We start from the raw sequence: 6250 nt of genomic DNA on the forward strand, positions 1-6250 counted from the left end.
GCTTTCAGCAAGCAAAGTTGTGTTGTCAGCATATCGCAGGTTGTTAATGATTCTTCCTCCAATCATGATGCCATGTTCTTCATATTGTCCAGCTTCTCGGATTATTTACTCAGCATGCAGATTGAACAAGTATGGTGAAATGATACAATGCTGATGCACTCCCTTCTTGATTTTAAACAATGCAGTGTCCCCTTGTTCTGTTCAAACGACAGCCTCCTGGTCTATGTACAGGTTCCTCAGGAGTACAATCAAGTGTTCTGGTAACATTCTTCTCAATGTTACCCATAATTTGTTATGATCCACAGAATCAAATGCTTTTGCATGGTCAATAAAACACAAGTAAACATCTTTCTGGTATTCTTTGCTTTGAGCCAAGATCCATCTGACATCGTTCTATGTCTTTTCCTGAAACCAGTTTGCATTTATGGAAGTTCTCTGTCAATATATTGCTGCAACCATTTTTGAATTATCTTCAGCAAGATTTTACTTGGACGTGATATTAATGATATTGTTTGATAATTTCCACATTCTGTGGGATCACCTTTCTTTGGAATGGGGACAAATATGGATCTCTTCCAGTCAGTTGACCAGGTAGCTGTCTTCCAAATCTCTTGGCAAAGCCAAGTGAGTGCCTCCAGTGCAGCATCCGTTTGTTGAAACATCTGAATGGGTATTCCATCAATTGCTGGAGCCTTGTTCTTTGCTAATTCCTTCAGTGCAGCTTTGGCTTCTTCCTTCAATACTGAAGTTCTTACTTATATAAGCCCTTCAATACTGGGTTCTTACTTATATGCCACCTCCTGAAATGGATGAAGATTGACCAGGTCTTTTTGGTACAGTGACTCTGTGTATTCCTTCTATCTTCTTTTGATGCTTCCTGTATCATTCAATATTTTGCCCATACTCAAAACCCATAGAATCTTTCAATATTGCAACTCAAGGCTTAAATATTTTCCTCAGTTCTTTCAGCTTGAGAAATGCCAAGCATCTTCTTCCCTTTTGGTTTTCTAATTCCAGGTCTTTGCACATTTCATTATAGTAATTGGCTTTGTCTTCTGAAGCTGCTCTTTGAAAACTTTTCAGCTCTTTTATCTTGTCATTTCTTCCATTTGCTTTAGCTACTCTCCATTCAAGGGCAAGTTTCACAGTCTCTTCTGACATCCAGTTTGGTCTTTTCTTCCCTTCTTGTCTTTTTAATGACCTCTTGCTTTCTTCATGGATGATGTCCTTGATGTCATCCCTCAATTCCTGTGGTTTTTGGTCACTGGTGTTCAATGAATCAAATCTATTCTTTAGATGGTCTCTGAATTCAGGAGGATATATTCAGGATATATTCCAGGTCATATTTTGGGCCTTGTGGCCTTGCCTTAATTGTCTTCAACTTCAACTTGAACTTGTGTATGAGCAGTTGATGGTCTGTTCCACAGTCAGCTCCTGGCTTTGTTTTGCTGAAGATATTGAACCTCTCCATCGCCTCTTGCCACAGATGTAGTCAATCTGATTCCTCTGTAGGCCATCTGGTGAGGTCCACATGTATAGCTGCTGTCTGCATTGTTGAAAAAATGTATTTGCAATGAATAAGTCATTGATCTTGCAAAATTCTATCAGGTGATCTCCAGCATTATTTCTGTCATCAAGGCCAAATTTTCCAACTACTGATGATTCTTCTTTGTTTCCAACTTTTGCATTCTGGTCACCAGTGATAATTAACACATCTTGATTACATATTCAGTCAATTTCAGACTTCAGAAGCTGATAAAAATCTTTAATTTCTTCATCTTTGACTTTGGTGTTTGGTGAGAAAATTTGAATAATAGTCATATTAACTGGTCTTCTTTTTAGGCATATGGATATTATCCTATCACTGACAGCATCTTCAGGACAGATCTTGAAACATTCTTTGTGATAATGAATGCCACACCATTCCTCTTCATATTGTCATTCCCGGCACAGTAGATCATATGTTTGTCTGATTCAAAAAGCCTAAAGCTAGTCCATTTCAGTTCAGCAATGCCTAGGATATCAATCTTTATGAGTTCCATTTCATTCCGGACAACTTCTAATTTTCCTAGATTCATACGTTGTACATTTCATGTTCTGATCATTAATGGATGTTTGCAGTTGTTTTTCCTCAATTTGAATCATGCCACGTCAGCAAATGGAGGTCTTGAAAGCTTTATTTTATCCATATCAGTCAGGTTGCATCTACTCTGATGATGCAGCTCTTTCCAGTCACATTTTGATAGCCTTCTGATGCAAGGGACATGTTCTCCTGCATTGCATCAGACAATGTTTCTAAGTTATTCATAAAGTTGCACAGTAATGTATCAGACAGTGTTTCTCTGCTATTTATAAGGTTTTCCTTAACCAATTCTTTGAGAAGTGGGTGGCCTCTTTCTTCTTCCCAGTCTGTCTCAGTCTGTAAGATACATTGAAACCTGTGCACCATGTGCAGCCCTGCTTGTGTCTGAAGCACTAGTGGCATAGTCTCAAGCCTCACAACAACATGCAAGCCACCACAGTATGACAAATTGACAGACAAGTTTGTCTTCTTTGGTTGTTCAAAACCTCTCCGCTCCCTCCTGCCTCTTGGGGGGGTTGGATGAGGCCTGTGTCCCTCCCCTTACCTGAGCTCCCTGCTGCTGTGTCTGGTGTCACCTGGCTTCTCCTTCTACACAGAGAGATATAAATGTTACCAAATGGGCAACATATGGCAGAGAGAAGAAACAGAGTGATGTTTAGAAAGGAAACTTTAGATAGATGATGTGGTAGTTAAAGTTGTGTGTCAAGTTGGCTGGGCCCTGATTTTGAGTGCTTGGCAGCTGTTAGTAGTTAGTTATTCCCCATGATGAGATTGGATGTGGTATAATCACCTCCAAGGTAGAATCTGCTGCAAGAAATTAATCAGTTGAAGGGGATTTGCCATTGAGGTGTGGCCTCCTTCCTGTGTGTATATATATATATACATATATAGAAAGGACCCTGCATATGGCAATTCATCTTCTCCAGTTCCTGGACTTGAACCAGTGGCCTGCTGTGTTGTCAACCTTGGGATTGTTCTATCTTATCTGCCATCCTCGGATTCATCAGCCTCAGCAGCCAGCAGCTGCATGAGTCAGGAGAATCCTCTAGCTTGCTCTAAAAGGCCTGGAAGGACTTCCGGTAAGATGGAGGAATAGGCAGACAAGCGACACAGACCCTTTTCAACAAAGAAAAGAAAAACCAATTGACAGAGATACAGAAGATTATCCTGGAGCCCTGAGCTTTGAAACTATACCGAAGTAGATTAGGCACCAACTAGTGGAAAAACCTGAACAAAAACAGTGAGTACAGAGATGGTCTGGTAGCAGAGTGCCTAAGGCACTTGACGGCTAACCAGAAGGCTGGTGGTTCAAATCCACCAGCCACTCCTCAGAAGGAAGGTTGGGCAATCTACTTCTGTAGTGATACTGCCTCGGCAACCCAAGGAGGGGTTGCTATGAGTTGGGTCTGACTCGATGGCACATAACAACAACAACAACACAGAGATGGTCGGAACTGCAGACTGTCAGCTACTCTGAAGGGACCAACCACCTGAATATTTCCATGTGGTGTTGAGACCTGAAAATTGACATAAAGATCAGCCCTGGTCACCAAGGGCTGTAGGAACAACTGCGCTGGTGGCCTATGACTAGGAAGGGAAATAGCGAGGATGCAGACAACCTGAGCTACTGACTTTCTGCAGTCTGGAGGGCACAGCCATTTTAATTGTTTACATGTGGCAGCCATTTTGGAATATTTAAAGTGACTGAGGGTGCAGCCATTTTGAATATTTACAAGTGGCAGCCATTTTGGATATTTAAAGTGACCAAGGGTGCAGCCATTTTGAATGTTTACAAGCGGTGGCCATTTTGGATATTTAAAGTGACTGAGGGCACAGCCATTTTGAATCTTTACAAGTGGCAACCATGTTGAATGTTAAAGTGATAGCATTCTCATTCTGATTCCAGGGACTTAAGATTAGCCTCCATTTGCCAAGGTCGGCAGGGACATAGGAGAGGGTGACAACAGGGAAGGAGACAGGTGGTAAGTGTAAAAGAGCTGTCAACTAGTGAAGAGAGGAGCACAGTACCCTGCTTGCATAGATAACATACAAACAAAACAAAACACGATAACATACAAACAAAACAAAGAAAAAATGCCTTGGAGACAACAGAGCATCACAATCCACACAAAGAAGCAAGATAAAGTAGGAGAAACAAGGGACCAGGATACAAACTCAAAACACATCCCTGAGGAAGACACAGCACTGGAACACCCTGATAAGGAATTCAGGAGAATTATATTTAGGTGTCTTCAATGAATTGAGAGACAGATCAAGGAAAACACAGAGAAAACCCTAGAATAATTTTGAAAGACAATACAAGAACAAAATGACAAAATAAATGAAAAATTAGAAATGATACAAAATCTACACCAGAAATCCAGAAAATACTAAATTTTCAGAAATAGATATGACATTGAATGGGCAAAGAAGCAGAACTGAGTCAATGGGAGACGGAATTAGGGAGATTGAAGGCAAATACCTGAACACTTCTTTGGAAAGCGATAAATCAGAAAAAAGATCAAAACAAAATGAAGAAAACCTAAGGTTCATGTGGGATACCATCAAAAGGAATAACCTACCAGTCATCAGAATTTCAGAACAGGAAGACACAAAAAAAACCACAGAGAAAATTGTTGAAGATTTGTTTGAAGAGAATTTTCCTGATTTGATGAAATATGAGAATATATCCATTCAGTAAGCCCAATGAACCCCAAACAGGATAGACCCCAAAAGAAAATTACCAATACATATCATCATCAAATTCACCAAAACCAAAGACAAAGAAAGAATCATGAGAGCAGCATGGGAAAAATGAATAGTTACCTACAAGGGGCAACAAACAAGACTAAGCTGGGATTTCTCAACAAACTATGCAGGCAAGAAGACAATGGGATGGTATATATAAAACACTGAAAGAGAAAAATTTCCAACCAAGAAGTATGTACCCAGCAAAACTGTCCCTCAAATATGATGGTGAAATTAGGACATTTCCATATAAGCAGAAATTAGGGGAATTTGTTAAAACCAGACCAACCTTATAAGAGATGCTAAAGGGAGCCCTTTAGACAGAGAAGCAACAACAGCCAACAACAACTGATCATTAACACACATGATGATATAACCCAGAAACCCAACTCAGCTATGGAAGTACTCAAAGTAAATAAGCCTACAAGATTGTAAACAGGGAACGAGAAACATCAATTGACAAACGAGGACAACTACAAACCAAAAAGAGGGAAAAAACTGTGTTGTTTCAGAACTTCTGGATGGTAGGGAAGTCAAGACAACTACAAGATAGAATGGACTGATCTAAACTTGGGAAGAAAACTATAAATCACAGGGTAACCTCAAAGAAAAATGATAAAAATTCACATCAAATAAAAAAGAGGACCAGCATAAATATTCAGCAAATACTAAAAACATAGCAATGAAGGAAGTGATAACACGATTCATAAACAAAATGAGCTCAGCATAGAAAATTATATGGAAGAAAGAAATGGACACCACGAAAAAGCACATAATAAAAATGACAGCAACAATTCATATTTGCCAATAATTACATATCTGGCAAGGGACTTATCTCTACGATTTATACAAAAGTCCAATGCTTCAACACCAAAGGAATTAACAATCCAATTGAAAAATGGGCAGAAGACATGAATAGACATCTCAGCAATGAGGATATTCAGGTGGTCAACTAATACATGAAGAGATGCTCACAATCATTCCATCAGTGAGATGTAAATCAAAACAACAATGAGATACCATCTCACCCCAGCACTCATTGCAAGGTTCAACGAGACAGAAAATAACAAATGCTGGTGGGGATGTGGAGAGATTGGGACTCTCATACACTGCTGGTGGGACTGTGAAGTGATACAATCACTGTGGAAAGCAATATAGTGATTCCTTAGAAATCTGGAATTGGGGATACCATTTGACCCAGCAATCCCGTTACTAGGAATATATCCTAGAGAGGTGAGAGCCAGGATAGGAACAGATATATGCATACTCATGTTCATCACAGCAGTATTTATGATAGCAAAAAGATGGAAACAACCTACGTGCCCATCATAATACTGCTTTTAAGATATAACGAGTGGCCTGATGTGTTGCCTACAGATCCCATTTTACCTGCCGACCTTGGGTTCATCAGCCTCAGCT

The sequence above is a fragment of the Orycteropus afer genome, unplaced genomic scaffold (genome assembly GCF_000298275.1).
Source record: "Orycteropus afer afer isolate SDZICR_OR568_19922 unplaced genomic scaffold, OryAfe1.0 scaffold00359, whole genome shotgun sequence".
NCBI classification, from domain to species: domain Eukaryota; kingdom Metazoa; phylum Chordata; class Mammalia; order Tubulidentata; family Orycteropodidae; genus Orycteropus; species Orycteropus afer.